At 47.1% G+C, this 21,372-nt stretch overlaps 1 protein-coding gene across 1 annotated transcript in view; it reads right to left on the reverse strand.

Moving 5' to 3' along the window:
• The window catches only part of CDH23 (cadherin related 23), a 388,627-nt gene extending 371,876 nt beyond the window's left edge, over nucleotides 1–16,751 (reverse strand). The window contains exon 1 of the mRNA XM_072971348.1: nucleotides 16,704–16,751. The gene's annotated coding sequence lies outside the window, so the exon portion shown is untranslated. The remainder of the gene's footprint in view (nucleotides 1–16,703) is intronic.
• Nucleotides 16,752–21,372: the final 4,621 nt, after the last annotated feature.

Consider the following 21,372-nt stretch of genomic DNA (forward strand, 5'->3'; position numbering starts at 1 on the left):
AGAAGCCAAGCCAGACCCCATCTCTGCAGCCTGGCAGGTGAGAGGGGACCCTCGGCCTCACCATCACAGGCCCTCCAGATGTGTCTGGTGACACATCTTCTCCCCTACTTGGTCCACTCTCAAAGAGCTGTCCTCGTGCCTGAACTGAGTTTCAGGTCCCCACTTTTGATTTTAAAATTAGGTGAGCTGACTACATAGTGATACACATGATGAAGGGTTTAGGGGTGAAGTGAACCAATGTTACACAGCTGACTCTGAAATGCAGCCCCCCAAAAATGGTTTGATGGATGTATGTATAATAAATGAAATGCAACAAAGTGTAAACTGTAGAATCCCAGCGGCAGCTACATGGGTGTTCCCTGTACAGGTCTTTCAGCCTTTTCTGCATGTTTGAAAACTTCTATGATAAAATTGAGGACAACATAGGAGAATTAAAAAATCACACAAAACTTCAAGTGGCTTTTTACTTCTGATTGGCCCTCCAGTGCCACTGTCCTATGGGTTGGGGACTTTGAGTAGAACAAACTAGAAGCAGAAACAGACAAATCCACAATCATAACGGAAGACTTCAACACACCTTCTCAAAAACAGATAGAAAAATCAGAAAGCAAATCAGTAAGGATACCAACATCTAATCAACTTGACTTACATATCAGACCTCATGGACAAACTTGAACACTGTGTACAACAACAGAATAAACATTCTTCTTGTGAGGCAACAGATAATTTACCAAAATCCACTATTCTGGGCCATAAAGTAACTTTCAAAATATTTCAAGGAATTGAAATCATTCAGAGTATGTTCTCTGATCACAGCAGATTAAGCTAAGAAACAAACATGAAAAAATATGAGGAAATCCCCAAATGTTTGGAAATGAAGCAAAGTACTTATAAAATCCTGTACATCAAAGAAGAAACTACAACAGAAATTAGAAAATATTTTGAAACTTACAATAATGAAAATACAACATCAAAATTTGTGACACATAACTTTAATGTTTAGAGGAAAATTTCTAGCCTTAAATTCAGATTTTAGAAGAGAAGAAAATCTAAAAAACAATGATCTATGTATTATCTCAAAAAAGTGTTTCAAAAAGTAAATTAAACCTAAAGAAAGTAGAAGGAAAATTTTACATGTCCTAATAAAAATAGAAACTAATCAAATAGAAAACAAATAAAAATCAGTAAGTTAAAAGTTGGTTCTTTGAAAAGATTAACAAAATTGACAAATCCAGTGATCAGCAAGACAATGAAAAAAATGGAAGGCATATATTACCAATATCATGAATGAAAAAGGAAGTATCACTGCAGATTCTACAAAGTATAGAGATTATAAAACAACAATAAAGGAGATACTGTGAATATCTTTATGTCAATTTATATAAAAATTTATATAAAATGGATAAAGACCTCAAAAAAATACAACTTACCAAAACTGGCATGCAAAAACACAGAAATATAAATAGTTCTATTTCTCTAGAGAAGTTGAAAAATACATTTGATAAAATTCCACACACATTTGATAAAAATTCTTAGCAAAAAAGAATAGAAGAGGCCATATATGAAAAACCCACAGCTAATACCATACTCAATGGCTAAAGACACCCTTAATATCTTAATATCAGGAACAAAACAAGGATGCCCACTATTAGCACTTCCATTCAACATAGTATTGAAAGCTCTAGTAAGAGTAATTAGGCAATAAATTCCCAATTCCAAATTGGAAAGGAAAAAGTAAAATTATCTCCATTCACAGATGACATGATCTTACATACAGAAAACTCTATAAAGATTCCATTCAAAAACTGTTATACCTAATAAATAAATTCAGCAAAGTTGCAGGATACAAAATCAACTCCTGAAAATAAGTCGCATTTCTACACTAGGAATGAATAACCTAAAGGGAAAATTAAGAAAACAATTCCAGTTAAAACATGATCAAAAAGAATAAAATACTTAAGGATAAATCTAGCCAAGGAAGCAAATGACTTGTGCACTGGAAACTACAAAACACTGCTGGAAGAAAAAAAGAAGACATAAATAAGTAGGAAGACATCACGTGCTCATGGATTGGAAGACTTAATATTGTTAAACTACTATACGTAATATTGTTAAGATAAAATACTACCCAAAGCATCTACAGATTTAATGCAATCTCTATCAAAAGGCCAATGGTGTTTTCTGCAGAAATAGAAAAACCCACCCCAAGATTTATATGGAATTTCAAGGGACCCCAAATAGCCAAAACAATCTTGAAAAAGAACAAAGTTGTAGAACTCACACTTCCTGAGTTTAAAACTTGCTACAAAGCTACAATAATCACAGTGTGGTACTGATGTAAGGAATGAATATAGACCAATGGGATAGGACAGAGAGCACAGCAATAAACCACTGCATATATGGTTGATACAGTTTTGACAAGGGTTCCAAGATCTTTCAATGGGGAAAGGACAGTCTTTTTCAACAATGGTCCTGGGAAAACTGGATCCCCACGTGCACAGGAATCAAGCTGGACTCTTTTTTTTTTTAACACTACATACAAAAATTAACTAAAAATGTATCAAAGATTTAAATGCAAGAACTAGACTATGAACTTCTTAGGGGAAAGTCTTCATGATGTTGGAATCACCAGTGATTTCTTGGCTATGATACCAAAAGCACAGGCAAAAACAATAATAAAAAAGAAAAATCTGATTTCATCAAAATTAAAAACTTGTGTGCATCAACGGACACTATCAACAGAATGAAATGACAACCTGTAGAATGGGAGAAAATATTTATGTTCTGATAAGGGATTAATACCCAGAACATACTTAGAACTCTTACAACTTAACAACAAAAATATAAATAACCCATTTCAAAAATAGCTTTGCAAAGGACTTGAATAGATATTTCTCTATAGAAAATGTACAAATGGCCAATTCAGCAGATGAAAAGATACTTATCACTAGCCATATGAGAAATGCAAATCAAAATTACAACGGGATACCACTTCATACCCGTTAGGATGGCTATTACAAAAAATATTCATAATAAATAATAACAAGTGTTGGTGAAGATGTGGAGAAAACTGTAACTTGTACATTACTTGTGGGAATACACAATCAAGCAAGTACTATGGGAAACAGTATGTTCAGGTTTTTTTCCTCAAAAAGCTAAATGTAGAATTACTGTATAATTACACTCCTAAATACATACTCAGAAGAACTGAGAGCAGGGACTCAAACAGATGTTTGAATACTGATGTTGTTAGCAGTATTACTCAAAATAGGCAGAAAGTGGAAACAATCCAAATGTCCATCAACAGAGGAATGAATAAACAAAGTATGCTATATGCATACAACTGAACATTATTCAACCTTAAAAAAGAATAAAATTCTGATACATGCTAAATGTGAATGAATCCTGAAAACATGCTAAGTGAAAAAAGCCAGACACAGAATGACAAATATTGTCTGACTCCACTTATACAAGATACCTAGAATAGACAGAAAATAGAATAGAGGTTACCAGGGACTGAAGGGAGACTAAATGGAGAGTTATTGTGTAATGAGTTTATGAGTTTCTGTTTAAGATGATTAAAAGTTTGGAAGTAGGTAGTGGTGATGGTTGCACAGCATTGTGGATGCACTTAATGCCACTGAACTGTGGCATTCTATGTTATGTATATTTTCCCACAATTTGGGAAAAAAATGGAAAAAAATTTCCCTAATTTGATAAATGACATCTACCAAAAACCTACAGCAAACAGTATACTTAATGGTGAAATATTGAAAGCTTTCTCAATACCGGAATCAAAATAAGGATGCACACTATCACCACTTCTATGCAATATTATGCTGGAAGTCCTAGCTATTGCAGTAAGGCAAGAAAAATGATATAAGTATTAGAAAGGAAGATATAAAATTATTATTATTTATAGAAAAATGATTATACATATTAAAAATAAAAAATTCTATAGGTAAACGATCAGATTTAATAAGTAAATTTAACAAAGGTTATCGGATACAGGTCAGTGTTTTAAAAATCAGTGGTACTTCTATATGCCAGAAACAAATAACTAGAAATGAAAAAAAAATTTAAATATCACTTACAATAGTATCAAAAACATTAAGCACATAGAAATCAATCTAATAAAAGAAGTGTAAAGACCTCCACACAGACAACTAAAAAGCAGTCTTGAAAGAATTTTATTAAAACCTAGGTAAATGGAGGAATATATCTTGTTTGTGGATCAGAAACTCAGTATTATAAAGATATCAATTTTCCTCAAATTGATCTACATATTGTTGATGCAGTTTCAATCAAATCTCAGCAGAATCTTTGTGAAATTTCAAAACTTGATTCTAAAATTCATACAGAAGTGCAAATAGTCAAAGGTAAACAAAAGTGTAGAAGAATGAAGCTAGAGGATTTATACTACTAGATATCAAGACCATAAAGCTAGTAGTTAACTATAAAGCTTGTATTGGTACAAGGACAGTCAAAAATACCCACCAGAATTGCATGTACATATATGACACCAAAAGACACAATCATTGTTCGTAGTAGCCTTTTCCATAATAGCCAAAAACTAGAATCTACCCAATTGTCTATCAACAGTAGAGTGGCTAAACTGTGGTATATTCACACAACAGAAATCTATACAGTAATGGGAATGAACGAATGTAACCATACACAACAGGATGAATCTCACAAATAAGCTGAGTGGAAGAAAATATTGCAAAGAGAGCATACAGGAATATTCCACTCCTAGGAAGTTCCAGCAGGCAAAATGAATGTATGCTATTAGAAGTCAAGATAGAAGTTATCTTTGGCTAATGACAGAGAGATGGCTTCTGGTAATTTCTTTCTTCTTGGTTTGGGTGGCAGTTACAGGGGAGTGCTCACTTTGTGATAATTCAAACTATATTGATATGATCTGTACACTTTCCTGTATGTATTATACTTCAATTAAAAAGTGGACTAAAAAAAATTCCAGCTGACTTAGGACCAACATCAGTGCTACTAACCACTGTACCATTCTGCCTCTCTTCCTGCCTTCTACCACAGGAGCACAGTGCCAGTGGGCACAGAGAGAAGCCACAGGCTCTGCACAAGGGTACCTCCTCCTCCATGAAGACTCCCAAGACTGCTCACCTTACTCCCCTTCCACCTCCTTTGAACCTACATAGCCTTTCTCACAGGTATAATAGTTATTCCTGGCACCTCCCAGACAGCCTGCAAGACTGTGAGCCTCCAGAATGCAGGAGCTGAGAATAATAGTAGCATAATAATAACTAAGAGCCACATTTGTTGGGCATTTACTATATGGCAGGCACTTTCCTAAGCCTTTTACAAGCAATAACTCATTTAATTCTCCCAATAACCCTTTGAGGTGGGTACTGTTATTACCCTGATTATCTAGATGAGAAAACTAAAGACCAGAATGATTAATTAAAGTGCCTAAAATCAAACAGCTAATTATTGGAAGAGCTAGGATTTGAACCTGGATGGTTTGGCTCAGAGAAACACCCCCTGCTTAGGCAGTGGGCCCACAGATGAGACCTGGTGCCTGTAGCCCTGGCTACATGAACTCAGACCAGGAACAAAAGAGGAGGTGTTTCTCATCCCTTCCAGACAGACAAACGTGTCTATGTTTCTGAGCAGGTGTGTGTGTGCGGAGGTGTACAACTTCTTAAAAGCCCAGTTCCAAGACTAGAGAACAGCAGGCAGGTCTGGGCTGTTGGGCCTAAGCTCCTAAGCCTGAGGAGGCAGACCGAGGCCAGAGCGTGGCTTTCAGGGGAAGTCCCTTCCCAGTCCTGGGGAGGAGGGCCTGGGACCTCCACAGGGGTCAGGCCCCTGCTGATGGCACTCAGGACAAAGGAGGAGGTGGAGGCCAGGGCCCCTATTCCCGTTCCAGGTACTGGCCAGGGGTCCTCTGCCTCCCACCCCCAAGCCAGAGGTCTGGAAACAGCTCCCAGGAAGGTAAAGCCAGGTAAGGCCAGCCTCCTCCGGGAACAGACTGCAGCATTTCACCGCCCTCCACCCTTCACCCAACACATTACACAACCCGTTGCTCCTTGGATCTGCCTTTATGCTCTCCTGCTGCAGTTTAAGCTCATCTCCCTCTGCTCCACCCAAAGAGGACTCCACCTCTGCCCAGAGACTTTCTCTGCTTCACTGGGAGATATGGGAGGCTCCTTTGTGCCAGGTCGAGGTGGCTGTAACCGGGCTCCAGGGACAAACACTTAAAATGACAGACCTCACGGCATTAGAAGAGAAATTCAGGGTTACCTGACTCCCACTTATATCAAACGGTGCTCCTTTTGTCAGAGGCCAAAACCTTGGGACACGACAGAGCCCTGTCTGGGAGTCTGCATTGTCCACGCAGCCAGAAGTTGCCCAGAGAGGGGACCATCTTGGGAAAGGTGACACAGCGTATGGGTGCCAGAGACTGAGGCAGGCCGAATGCCTGTTTCAGCACAGACCTGGAAATCAGGCCTGAGGGCAGGGCAGGGGAGAAGGCCCAGCCTTACTTTCAGCTTTTGCTCAGAAACATCCAGAGACGGGCTCCAGCACACCTGTGTATGAGTACGCGCACACACGCACGCATACGTGCATGCCCACACATGCGTGCACGCCCACACGTCCAAGGCCACGTGGGTCAAAGCCAGAAGGAGGCGGAGCTGTTAGTACAAAGAACTTCTGAGCCGGACAGTGGGAAGGAAAATGAAGGGGCCATGTCTCCACCTGGCCTTTCCCATCCCCTCTGCCCTCACCTGACACCCGGGCCCTCCAAGGCAGCTCCCCAGGAAGCTGTGAAACACGCAGGTGCAACGAGGTCACCTAGTTAACAGCCTCCCTCCCGCTGTATTATTCATGGGCTCCCCTATTCCGGCCTGAGCTCCAGTTTCCAACAGCCCTCAAGCTCGGCTTGGCAGGTCAGCCAGCCCGGCAGGTCTAGCCTGCGGCAACCCCTACTCTTTACACCCCATGCCCTTCCTGTCTCCTTCCTAAGATGCAGCCATCCCTGGGCTAACTCAGCCTCTAGCTGTCACATATGGCACTTAGGTGAGGAAGAGAGGTTTAGGTTCAGTGATGAAGAGCAAAGAAGGAAAATCTTTAGCTGAGTCAGGCACGAGATGCTGAAATTCCTAAAGGGAACTACAGGGTTTTCTCTGTCTCTGCCTCATTCACACACACACACACACTGAATTGGCTGGTACAAAAATGGTACTCTGAATAGGGGTGAGAGCTCATGGACTTGTCTATTTCTGTACCCTAGTGTGCCTTGCACAGTGTCCTGCAAACAGGAGTCACTTGATAATGCATGTTGACTTGGACACTTTCCCCCAGAGATGGGTATCAAGTTGCTAGAGTGGACATAAGCCATCAAGCCAATCAAAGACATGGCTGTTGGGTTTAGAGATGTTCTTGTTATTTAAATATCTATCTGTATACATCTTATAAACCCTGCATAGTTCAAGTCATTATACATAGTGATGACTCATAAATATTTATTTATTTACTGTGACTTCTGTATATCACAATTCATTTTGCTGAGCACTTTCACATACCTCATGAAAGCCCCTCCTCACCAAACTAAGTGGATTGGCTAGAAGGGTCTTTCCCTACTTTACAGGTGAGAAAACTGTGGTTCAGAGGAGGAAGGCACTCAAGTCAACCCAAGGACTGTCACTGCAGACTTCACACACCTGTCAGAGCATCTTTCTTCAGCATTCATACATACTCTCCTGCCTCACGGTTAGGTTACCACGCATACACCAATAGGCGGAAACTACAAGACGAATCTGTGGTCCTCCAGTGAGGTCACTCAGGCTGGGACCCAGCATCCAGGCTGAGGTCGGTTTAGGATTAATGCTTGACCAGAAACACTGAGTGCAGCTCAGTAGCCAGCCTGGCCAATAGCTGAGGGAAGGTATAGGGCAAGGGTTAAATTACACGAGTCACTGCATTCGACCCCCTGATTTTACAGGTGTTAGAGCTAGGGTCAGACTGGGGTCTCCAGTTACAGGCAAGTGCAGAGACCACTGAAGTGCACGGCCTTCCCAGATAAGGTAACCAGATCAGTATAGCTGATGTGCAGCTTCTAAGCTGGTGGGATGTCCCCCTCATTTACTCCCATGGATGTTAGGTAACTGCCCAGCCCCATTCTTAAAGGCCTGGGTGTTGTAGGCACCTGAATGTCCAACCCCAGCCAGGGTCAATCACAGGTGAAGCCCACACAGCAATAAACACACTGACAGGCCTGCATTGAAAGTCCAGCTCTGTCACTGCCTCTGTGCAGACTCAAGGGGGGTCACTTGTCCTTTCTGGTCTCAGTTTCCATCTCTCTAGTCAGGGGGTTGGCTCTGGTCTTCTCCAAGTACAGCATAGGGAAAAGAAAAGAGTGAGGACTAAGGAGTCAGGCTGCCTTGGCTCCAATTCCACCCCACCATCTGCTAGCTATGTGACTCTGGGTAAACTGCTGAACCTCTCTGTGCCTGATTTCTCACCTGGAAAATACAAGGAACAGAAGTCTCCACCTCATCGAGTTGTTGTCAGGACTGAGTGAGGGATTTCATACGAAGTGCCAAGCCCAGAGTCTGGCACACAGTGAGTGCTTAATAAATGATCCCCATTATTACTGTCAGCCCTAACACTCTAAGTCTATGACAAAGGTCATACGTAAATTGGTCATGCATGGGCCAAAAGAAGCTGGCTGAGGGCTGGCTCTTTCCTAGAGTATACGTTACACAAGGGCAGGAGCCACTGACAGACCCCAGGGGCCTAGAACAGTGCCTGGCACACAGTAGGGGCTCAATAAATATTTGATGAATGAATAGCCTCATAGTATTTTTAAATATTTGCATTGGTTGCTAATATTTAAAATAAAATTTTGCATCTTTAAAAAATCTGGATTTCCAGAGAATTTTGAAAAGGCAAAGTGTCCAGCCACCCTTGTCCTGCAGGCCTGCTTAACAACCACACTCAAGAACAGCAGCACTGGTGTCCCCTTCATATGGGGCAAGCCTGCCCAGCCATCCTCACTCTTACATCAGCTGCCCAAACAGACTGGACGCTGTGGGCACCTGAATGTTCACTCTGGCCCAGGTCAGTCACAGGTGAAGTCCAGAAAGCAAGGAAGGTCTGCCTTTACCCAGCCTCAGAGCACTCTGCCCACGGGTGCTTCCTCTAAGTCCCAAGTCCAGGAGGAAAAAAAATGGGCTTCCAGGCAGGTCTGCTGAGTACCCAAAGGCCCTTTGGCATCCAAGCCCCTCTACTTGGGACAGGTCAGACCCTCTCCCCCAGAGGATATGACCCCAAATGCTCCATGTTGCCACAACTTCCTCAGCTTTCCAAGCCAACTTCCTCCTTGCTTGGAAAACTCCCAAGTGTAAAAAGCAATGGGAAGATGAACTTAATCTTTATCTTTCTCACAGAAAGTGTGCAGAGAAGATGGGGGAAGTATACACACACACATGCATGCACACCTTAGAGATAAGATGTTTTTCTAAAATACTGTTATCCGTCTGGGCCCCCTCCAGTTGGGTCTTCTCTGGAGAAGGGACATGTCATCCCATGCTCAGTAAGCATGGTGTCTGTGCTGTGTTGTGGGGTACTAGGGGACCTGTGGACACATGCCCTCCCCAGCCCTGCCAGGGCTTAGGTCCATGGAGATGGACCACATCTTCCCATCCTCCAAGAGGCCTCCCCAACCACCCCATCTTCTGCATTTAGCATTTCAACTACTCCCCTGTTTTCTCTGTAGCACCCACGATCATCTGTAATTGTCTTGAGTATGTATTTATTATCTGTCTCCACAGTTCGATACAGTAGACACCAGCCACATGTGGCCACGTGGGCCCTTGGGCACTTCAAATGTGCTGGGTCCAAACTGAGATGTGCTGTAAATGCAAATCACACACCAAATTCCAAAGACTTAATTTTAAAGAAAAAAATGTAAAATATCTCATTAATCATTTGTTATATTGATTACAAGTTGAAATGATAATATTTTGGATATACTGGATGAAATAAACTGGATTACCAAAAATAATTTCACCTATTTCTTTTTAACTTTTTTAAAGTGGCTACTGGAAAATTTAAAACTACGTATATGACACGCATTTGTGGCCTACATTGTATTTCTACTGGATGGCACTGCTGTAGACACTCCGCATGAATCCCAGCTACTAGATAGAGACTGGTACACAGGTGATGCTCAGTATTGGTTAACTGAATGGCTGATTGAAAGGCCTCCCCAGCAGTGGATGTGGGACCCTAAAACACAAAGGAGGATGGATTTGGAAGGACCTCCTGCCCCACAGGCCAGGATGTACTGGTTCTCCGGTGACCGTCTGCCCATCCCTCTCCCTCTAAGACAAAGCCTCAGGCCTCCATAGAAGGGGCAGAGAGGCCTAGCTTAGAGTTCTGTCACCACTGGTTCCCTGGAGATAATATCAGCTCTCTATGCCCCAGAAGAAAAGGTCAAGATCAGCCTCCTCCCAGGGCAGGGCAGATCAAAGCCAGAGAAGGGATGCAGAGGGCTGGAGAATGAGCCCTGGGTGAGCCAGGGGCAGGATGACAAGGCTCTTAACCCTGTAGGCAAAGAACAGAAGAAAAGAGGGGCAAAGCTAAAGGAAGCCTCTTGGAGGGCCCCAGCCCACCCTGACACGAGCCCCAGGGAAGCCAGGAAAAGCCAGCATTTCTTGGGGACAGGACCGGTGACACAAATGAAGATCCAGACATGGTCCCAGCCATCCCTTTTGTTTTCTCTCCCTCCCCTCCCTCTCTCTCTTGCTCTCTCCTCTACTTCCCTCCCTTGATTTCACTGGCTCTCAAATTACAGCCTTCTTTCAGAAACAGACACAATCAAGGTGGTACACAGGATCCTTGTCACAAATGGCATTGCGGTCCTCTCCAAATGGAGCATGGCCTTTAAAAAGGAAGGCAGTGCAGCTAACAGCCTGCCTTGGGGAAGCTGCATCACCAGGAAAGGCTCCCTCCTTCTTAGGCTGATCAGCCTACAAGAGGCTCTGGGTGACAGTGATTGCAGGGTCAGAACCTGGGTGGCTGGGGTCCAAGAGATGAGGGTCTGCCTGGCCCCCTGGACACATGTCATGCTGGGGTGCAAGGAGCTGGGCTCTGCCCTTGATTGACTACCATCCAGGACCACCTTACTGCGGGAGAGGCCCTAGAACAAGCCTGCTCCCCCCTCCCCGACCGTGAGCCTCAGTTTCCGCACTTGTAACATGGTAGATGTAGCTAGTCTCTAAGGACCCTTCCAGCTCTTGGAGTAGATGTCACAAACTCAAACCGCTAAAGAGGCCAGCATGCAGTGCAAATGAGTAAAGCACTACAACGGTGGTGGGCACTGCGAGACTCAAATGCTTTAAGCTCATTTGAATCTAAAAGGAGGACTTCGGGCAAAACTCACACAAGTGAGAGAAGTCAGAGCAAGTCAGAAGAGTGGTTACTTCTGGAGTGGGAGGGAGCCTGAGGGAGCCTGCCAAGGCCCCAGCAATGCATCTGATCCAGCTGGGGTTACACATGTGCACATATATGCAAAAATGCATCACTTTCATTTAATACCTGTTTACCTTATTGTATGTATGTAATCCTCAGTCAAAGAATTGTTTAAATAAAAATACAAATAAACAAAAGGGGCGCTGCAACTCAGCCCCAACCAAACACTGCCAGTGGGAACACAGACCCTCACTGCCAGTTCTAGCCAGAGCTGCCAGAAATCTAGAATTTTTTTTGTTACAAAAATGCTTTTTTTTAATGTTGCAAAATGAAAAACCACAACCACACACATACATACATCATCTTCAGGCAGAATTCAGTTTATGAACTTATGGATTGTCCAGCTCTCAAAATAAGGTGAGGTTTCACCTCTTTTCTAGAATACAATGTCCCTAACACATGACTGAATCTGAAAGGATAATCATCAAAGCTACTACACTCTGCACGGGAACCGTGTGCCGGGCTCCGCACAAAAGGCTTTCTGTATGGGTTTCCTCTTGTTAATACTGACAGCAAGCCTACAATGTAATTGGAAATTATTCCCATTTTAACCACTGAGAAAACTAAGGCCTGGGCAAGGTTACAGGCCAGAGTAAGGCTTCAGGGCTCAAGAGCGTTCAACCCCAGCTGTCTGCCTCTGACCTGCCTCTTAAAAATCATGAAAGGGAACAGGTTTACCGCCATAATGACCAGCTCTTGCATGAGGTTTTAGGCTACGCAAAGGAGGCGTAAAAAATACGAACATTAAGCTTAAGCCTGCTGTGTCACTCTCGGTGTCACCGCCTGAGGCCCCTGAGGCTGAGGACGGACGTCTGATAGTCCCCTTCCTCGAGCAAAACACTGAGCCACGCCAGCTTCCTCTGCCAAGGTGAGATGCAGCCCCAAGAGCACAACCGCCAAGACCCAAATACACATCCAGTAAGGAGCTGTGGCAGCAGCCAGTCCCACTCCCCAGGACAGAAGCAGATTAAATTTCTCAGTGAAAGACTAGAAAGCTATCTCTATGTGGCTACTTCTTAAATATACCAAGTTTCTCACTGACAGCCTTCTAGTCAATAAAGTTGGTAAGAATACGCATTTTCTGCCTGATGGTATTCAATAAAGCTATTTTCATATTGAACCAAAATAAATATGGTTCTATTTATCTCCATAAATGCTTTAATCTTTCCGAATTGACTCTTCTGCACAAATGATCACTCACCACTGTTGGAGATATTCAGATCAACATATGGAAATTTCCAGCACTCCAGAAGCACCCCTTGAGTCTCAGTCATTACACTCTGGAGTAATCATTATTCTGATTTCTGTCATATAGGTGGATTTTGCCTACAATTGTGCCTTTTATTTGGGGCCTGTGCTCTTCTATTCTCCGCAGTCCCCACCACGCCCTATTGCCTGACATTTGGCACTGCCTACCCTTTGGTCAGCTTCCTAGCCCCTTCTAGGCATGTGAGTTTGAGAAGTCTACTCCCAGGGCATATGCCCAGAGCCCAGAATACCGCAAGATGGGCATGAGCTGCCCAGTCATGAAGGTAACCAACATGAAGAGTTAAAACTGGTTACAGACACACCAAATGCCAATGTAATGGCCATTTGATCAATGAACAGTTATTAAGCACCAGTCCCTGAGGATACAAGCTCCTTCTGCTGAAGGAGCTCACTGTGTAGTGAGGGGCCAGACCCCTGCAATATAATGAAAAGCGCAATGGAAGAACAGAGGTACAGGCTGGAGAGGCAACCACCCCACCCACCCATCCACCCACCCCAGGAGTCAGTGAAGGCCTGACTGATGGAGACTCCTGAGCAGCATCAGTATCACCCACAGGCCAGGAGGCTGGAGCATAGAAGAACCTGCTCCCATCCCCATTTCTCTTCTACTGGAGACAAAATTCTCCATCCTGAAATAACACATCCAGCAGGGTCCATCTTATGAATGACCTTGCTCACCTATTAAAGGACAAACAGGATTCCTGGGGGACTAAGAAAACCTCAAATCAAGGCTCAACATTTTTTAAAATGAATTTTTTTTAAAAGAACAACACTATAATTGACTTTGAAGCCAAGTAAATTAATTTTTAAAAAACATCTTTACAATTTTAAAACAATGAATTTTTTTTAATCTGAGGGTTCCAGAAAATAGTAGGACTTGCATTGCTTTAGTTGTTTTTGAACACATTGATGAAGGAATCTTTTACAAGAGCATCACTGCCTGTCAGACCCATGACCATGCTGATTCACGTCCTCCCACAGCTCTCCCTTGCCTCTCTGCACCCTGGCAAAGAGGCCAGCATAGAAGGACAGTCCTCTTTTGGCAGGGCTGGGGAGCATGAGTCATGCCATGACCTTTCACCTGTGATACTGTTAGCCCCACTAAGCCTCTGATCCAAATTCCTCTGAAGTCCTTCACATTCCCACTCTCTGACCAGCCTTGACGGCTTCAGGGTGACCATTATTCCTCTAGAGGACCAGGGGGGTGACTTAACACCGTGCCTTGGCATCATCCTTGTGTCTTGGGGCCAGGGACCTCCCATGGGACCAGAGTGGCAGAAAGGGGATGTCCAGCCTAGGCTGATGTGGGGGCTGGGGGTTAAGAGTGAAGCCTGGCCCTTAACCTCCCCTCTTCAGGCTATCCCAAATTAGCATTTCTACAGCTCCCTCTGCATAAATCCTGTGGCCCCTGAGAGATGTGATCAATGGGTCATTCCACCCATTCGGGAGGGAGAGATGAAGTGGAGGACAGTTACTTTCCCTTAAGGGACAGCATCTACCCAGCCCCGCCCTCTTAGAGGTAGAGCAGCTTATCCAACTTCAGAAACTCTGCCCCTCTACACACTTTCCACTGCCCCATATGCAGCACACATGGCAATGTGTTAATTGCACAGAGAGCTTAGCTGCCACTTGAATCTGTCTAAAGATCCCCAAAACACAGACACCCTCTTGGCATTAGCAGGGGATAGCCCCAAGGGGCCAGTGGGGGCTATTAATCCAACCCCACCGTAACTGTCCAGGAAAAGAAGTTCCAGTCACATTCTCAAACCTACATTCTTATCCACTGCCCTTTTCGACAGGCTTTTTGCACCAAGGGGCTGTGAAATGTCCATTCCTGAGAAGGCACTGTGGATCAGGGCTCCTCAGACTTTACTGAGCAAACAAATCACTCAAGGATCTTGTCAAATACAAATTCTGATTCAAGAGGTCAGGGGTGGGGTGCAAGAGTCTGCCTTCCTAACAAGCTCCCAGGTGAGGCTGATGCTACATGTCCACAGGACACATTCAGAGTAACAAGGCTCCACTAGACCTTCACCTTCCAGAAGAATGTGCATTTTAAATTAGGACTTCAGAAAGGTGCCCTTTAAAACATTAAACTCAAAGAAATGAACCTCAAATGGTGAAGCTGCAGGTAAGGTCACTTGTTAGGCGGAGGAGCTATCTGGGAGGCAACCAGAACCATTCCCCATCATAACCCTCAAATCAAGCCCTCTGGTTAGAAGATGTGAGAAGCCCAGTTGTTTCAGGGTCAGGAAGGTGGGGACAGACAATGGATACGGGGGCCGGGGCCCCAGCACAGACAAGGCCAGGATGTCAGCTCTGGGCCTCCCACACTCTCACAGCTCTCCACTACCCAGAGCAGAGCCTTGCGGTTCACACCAGTCACTTCTGTAGTGCCACCTTTCCAGCCCACGGGGTACTCTCCCCCTGCCAGCAGCAAGCATCCCAGTTCCCCCAGCTAACAGGCTTCCTTCCAGACCTTCCTCAGCAGAGTGACATCTGGTCCCCATCCTCATAGGTACCGACCACCTCCAAAGGAGCTGACCGCATTGTGCCTACCCCTGCACCATGAACCAGATATTAACTCCAAGCCAGCTCTCCCCCACCATGGGCTGACTCAGTACCTCTCACCTGGCCCCAGCCAGGCTCTTCAAGCCCACTCCATCCCACAAAGCCTAATTCTCCGCTTTGTAATGGTCTGATTCGGCCCAATACTCTCTCTCTCTCTCTCTCTCTCTCTCTCTCTCTCTCTCTCTCTCTCTCTCTCTCTCTCTCTCTCTCTCTCTCTCTCTCTCTCTCTCTCTCTCTGCTCCTCTGCCTCTCCAGCTTATTTCAAAATCCAAATTGGGGTGGGGATACTTGCTAAACGGCTCAAAAGTAAGGGTCAATGCCCCCTCCAGTCTGAGAGGGCAAAGTATGAAAAAGAGGCAGGCTTTGCTTTCTGAATTACTAGGAAGGGTGGAGTGTGCTACTGCCCCAGAAAGGCTAATTTACCCCCCAGTGGGCCACTGATGACACAAAGATTGTGGGCTGGAAGCTGGGGTGGCAGTGGGGCGGTAGCCGGCGGCGAGGGCCCAGGATCTCCGCCCCAAACACGGAGACAGTGGCTCTAGGAAGCAAGGCACTGAGTGCCCGCCGGTCTGGTACCACCACCACCTCGGAACGCGCGGGTTCTGCACGCGTCCCGGGCTGACCTGCAAGGGAGACGAGGGGCTGCGCTCCCGAGCTCAGGCCCCCAGGCAAAACCAGCACCGCCCGTGGCGGGCCTGCCCGGGAACTGGGGAGGCGAAGCGCGAGCCGCACAAGGCTCCGTGCTCCGCGAGAGGCGCGTCTCCCCACAGTCACACCAAATTGGGAAGGTTGCAGGAGTCCGCTGGGGTCTCTCGCGGGCACAGAGAGGTGATGGAAGGTGGGGAGAGCTACGTGACTTCAGGTCCCTCCAGTGCCAATACTTACCCCGCAGTGGAGGTACGCCTCACCCTATCTCCACTATCCACATGGGGACCCAGAGCGCAAAAGGAGACGGTATTGGAACCCAATGCCCTCTTTGCCTCCGAAATTCTCCCCACCACAGACCCAGACCCTGAGCAAAGCGCCCGAATGTTCGCGGGTCTAGGAACCAGGGTGGGGAGTGGAGTGCCTTTCCTCCCAAGGCCAACACGGAGGGAATTCGAGTTCCCGGGAATCAAAGTTGCCGCGTGTCCGGCCCTGGGCTCAGAGCGGGACGCAGGATGCCGGCCAGGGGCCGGGGTGGAAGGAGGCCCCGGGCGCCCGACGCGGGCGAGCGCCGCGCCGGGAACAAGTGGTTCAGCGGCTGCGATCGCGACCCCAAGGCTCCAACTTTCCCACCGTTTGGCAGGTGAACGGCGCGGGAAAAGGCGAGGGAAGCGGGGAGGGAAAGGGCAGTACGCGGCTCTTGGTACCGTGTGAGTGTGCGGAGCGGCGCCGCGCCGCGCCTTGGGCTCTGCTTTCCGCCGGATCGGCCCCCGCAGGCCGCCTGCTCAGGTGCTGGCCACCGCCGCGTCTCTCTGCCCGCGCGAAGGCTCATCCGCTGCGCGCCGGCCGCTCCGGCGTCACCTTGGGCCGTCCACACGCCGCTGGCCGCTTGCCGGCCGCAACTTCAGGAGCGCCGCGGGCTCGGACGAGGCGCGCCCCAATCGTCCCAAGGCTCGGCACCCCCGCGCTCCATGCCCGGGGCTGGGTTGCTCCGCCCCGCCCGGCTCAGCGCCCGGCCGCCGTCGGACGCGTCTTCTCGCTGAGCATCGCGCCCGCAAACCACAGCCTGCGCCCCTGTCTGCCGAGCCGCCGCCGCGGCTCAAGTCCGCGATCAACTTTCCCTCGCTTCCTCCGCCCTGCTCGGCCCCCACCACCCAGACCCCGCCTCCTGACGCTCCCTCCCTCACCTCCCGCCTCGTCCAGCCCCCGCCCACCCGGCCGCGCCCCGCTGCCTACCCTCCCTCCAATGTGGGCTGCCAGGATCCCGGCGCCCCCCACCCCTGGCCCTGTTCGGACCCCGGGGAGCGACGCGAAGACCGGCCAAGCGCTCAGGGCATGAATATTTCAGTGCTGGCGAAGCTGCCCTCTGCCGATGTCATGGCACCGACTGCTGTGGCAACTCGACGAATCCCTCAAAGGGGCAAGGAGGAAACCCAAGGAAGCGGTCCCAGGTGCCCGCTGGAGACTTGCCCCGCAGGGCCGCCCGCTGTCCCGGAGAGGGGCACACAAAGGAGTGGTGGCCCGGCACGCCTCCCAACCGCCCCGCGCCTCCGGCCAAAAGGGAAACGCTCCGGGGAAGCCAGAAGGAGCTATCGGGCGCACCGCCTAGGTGAGCCTGCGCCATCTGTTGGCTTTAAGCGCCCCCTCTCTGCTCCCAGAGTCGTTGAGCGCCTAGCGGGGCTCCATGCCTCTAGTCCTTGGGGCCACTTAAGCTGCGCTTGGCTTACAGCTGCCTTTGCCCACCCCACTCATGCACGCCCATCTGCGCCCTCTCCATCAGTCGAGCTCAAAAATGCCCCCAAGTGCTTACAAACGAGGGACCCTGGATTGGGAGAGACTCTTGAAGTCACCTGACATCTGAGGGTGAGTACCCTCACCCATGCAGGAGACCCTTCTGCTGCACACCTGAGTGATGGTCTCCCAGCTTCTTTTTGCACATCTGTAGGGATGGAGACTTCATGACTTTTCCCAGACAGCTGGATTCAGGAGGAGTCCGTATTTGCGTAGTTGGAGAGGGTCATTCCCTGACCTTGATCTTTACTTCCCCAGGCTAAACATTCTGAATTCTCTTAACCATCTGTCATATGACAGGATGTCTGGACCTGTCACTGTTGCCATCAGCATATTGACAATAGCTGCCGGGAGCCGGGCTCTGGGCTGAGACTTTTGGCCTCAACTCATTCTATCCTCAACATAGCCTTTCTGGTAGGTCCTGTCATTCTCCTGGTTTTACAGTAAGAAAATGGGCTTTAGGGAGGTGAGTGAATCGCCCATGTGGTGGAGTCAGATACTGAACCTAGAATCTGCCTGATTCCAAACTCCTGTTCTTTATCATTCATTCACTGTTGCTACTGTGTGCTAGCTAATGGAAACAGGTTCCCAGGATGTGATGGGGGGAGAAAAAAAGGCTTGGTCCTTGTGGCCTTGTGAAGCTCCTCTAATGGGGAAAACAGATAGTCAATGAAACACATAAACAGGTGAAATTACAGTCAGAATCAGCACTAAGAAGAAGAGTGTTTTAATGGCATCTGGCCTAGGGGATCAGAGACAACTTCTTGGAGGAAGTAACACTGAGCTGAGATCTGAAGGACGAGCAATGGAAAGACAGAGTGGATTTTAGGCAGGAGAAACAGCATGGGCAAAGGTCCTGTGGTGGGAAGGAATTGGCAAATGTAAAGAAGTGAAAGAGGGTCAGAGAGGCTGGAACAGTGAAAGGGTGGGGAGGACAGTGAGCATAAAGCCACAGTGGGAACAGGGGCCAGGCTGTGCAGGGCATGTTGGCCTTAATCAGGATTTAATCTCTATCCTACAAGTGGAGACTTTAAAGCAGATGATTAGGATGGAGGTTGAGGGGTGGGAGTGTCATGATCTGATCTGTAGTTGGAAAAATGGAGAATTGATTGGGTGGTAATAGAAGATAAGAGCAGATTTCTTCAATTAAAAATGTTTATTTATCATCACCTATGTGCCAGAAACTTCTCAACTAGGAACAGCAAACTGCAGCTTTCAGGTCAAACCCATCTTTTCCCACATGTTTGTTAAAAAAGTTTTAGTGGAACACACACACACATGCCCATCTGGTTATGGCTCCTTTCACAGTACTACTGCAGAACTAAGGAGTTGCAACAGGGAATCCATGTTCTGCAAAACCTGCAAGACATTTAAGTTTAAGTGTGAAAAAGAGACACTCTGACATCTCCCTTCCCCCAGCCCTCTGGCCTCCCCCCAGCAGGGGCAGGGTCAGCCCAGCTGTGATTCAAAGCACAGCAGAAGATAGCAGGGAAAGGATCTGAGGGAAACAAGCCAGCACTGCACACTGTGGACCCAGACGTGAATAATATGCAGCCCTGTCTTTGAATCACTCCCAGTTCAAGAGGGAGGCAGACGTATAAATCAAGTATAATCTGGCAAGGTAAGTGTGGCAAAGCAGAGAGGTAGCCCAAGGACAGTCGGGTGTTGGATTCTCAAGAAAGTTGAGACCAGAAAGGTTGCCTGAACAAGGGAAGCTCAGAGCTGAGTTTTGCTGTGATGATCAGGAGTTCCATAGGCAGCAAAAACAGAGGGGCATTCCAGGTGGAGGGAACAGCAAAAGCAGAAGTCTGGGGGCATGCACGTGGACTCTCCCCATGGGAGCTGTGGGATTTTTTTGATCTTGGAGGTACGCAGCAGTTCTGCTGTTCTGCACATGAAGCAGCCACAGGTAGGATGGTGGTGTTTGCAGAAGACTCCGAGCTGGGAAAATAGAACTAGGCCTCTGCCCTCTGAACGAGCACCTCCTCATCTCCAGGGGATTAATCCTCTGAATTCTAGATTTTTTCCCTGTCTGGGGCTTCCATCCCTCAAACCATTTCAGGATTGTCTACCAAGAGCTCGGAATTCTCCTCGCCTCCCTTTTCTTAGAAAACCTCTGCCCCTCCCCCAAACCTTTTGGAGCACTTCTTACCACTTTATGTGGCTTTGGACAAGTCTCTTAGCCTCTCTGAGCTTTGCTTTCCACTTCTGTAATTGAAATCATGGCGCCTGACCCACCTTCCTTCTGTGGCAGTATGAAAGCCCTTGGAAACCATAAAGAACCATAGAGATGCTACCTGCTCACATCCCAGCATCATGCAAACCCCTCTGCTACTGAGAAAGGAATGGACAGGATCAGGTTCTGCTTTAACTGTTACAACTAAAAGAGAAAGTCTTCCATCATCCTGCCTCCTGGTCACAGGGCACAGTGCATGGCCCAGGCCAGCCAATTAGAAGCTCCAGTCTTAACTTTAGATCTTAAGGAGAATCACAAAGTTTGGAAACAGCTTAGAATAGTTTAAAAATTATGGAAAGTACCAAACCCTGACCAACAGCACTTAAGGCCTGACCTGGGCTACATTCTCAGCTGCATTTTTGGCTACCTGCCTTCTTTGGTTCCTCTCTGTTTTCTGGGCCTATCCTCCAGCAGAAGTAGCAAGGACTCCCTTGCCTTATCTAATTAGTAAATGCATTTTCTGCATCAAGTAGCCAGAGTTCATTTTTGTTGCTGGCAACCATAAGAACCCTGCCTGCTATGGACCATATGAGGATTCTTCTGTCAGTTGTAGGGGATTACAGTACCGCATAGGGTAAGCATTGCCAGAGTACACCCACCATTTTCCCAAAACTTAAGAAAGAAGAAAGATGGAAAGGAAGGAAAGAAGGAAGGAGGCGAGGAAGAAAGGAAGGAAGAGAAAGAATTGATAACTGGCTCCTTCCATATCAGAAAGACCTTGTCCAGGTATTTCTAGAAGTGGCCACATCTCTGCAGTGGGTTTAAGTTCACCTTTAGCTCAGACACATCTACTTTAGGATACTCAAAGGCAGGGACCATGTCTTTGTTCATTCATCTAGCGAGCTTTCCTGGAGGGTCCATAGTATGCCAGGCTCTGGGCTGGGTGATGAGAACACAGAGAAGTATATGATGTCATTCTGGTCCTCAGAGAAGCTACAGTCCAATTGGAGTGACAGATACAGAAACAAATAGTTGGGAGGCATAAGATGATGCCATTCTTGAGGCCAGGACCAGGTTCAGCTGTGATAGAGGGACCCCAAGAAGGGTGCAGTCCACCCTAACCAAGGAGGCTGGGAAGACTTCCGACAGGAGGGACCACTTAAGCAGAGCCTTGAAAGATGAGTGCACTTGGCCAGATAAGGCCAGCAAGGGCCTCTGAGGTAGGGGGGTACCGCGTGTGTGCAAAGTCACAGGGGCATCACACAGTTTGGAGACTCCAGGGAGTGGGGCAGTAGGGCTAACCAAGGTGTGCTAGGCAGCGGTGAGAGAGGAGTCTCAGGAGAGGAGCCAAGGGCTGGACCGTGAAGGGCCTGATATGCCACACTGGGGCCTGGGGGTCACTCAGCAAG

This window comes from Vicugna pacos, chromosome 11 (assembly GCF_048564905.1).
Source record: "Vicugna pacos chromosome 11, VicPac4, whole genome shotgun sequence".
Lineage (NCBI taxonomy): Eukaryota > Metazoa > Chordata > Mammalia > Artiodactyla > Camelidae > Vicugna > Vicugna pacos.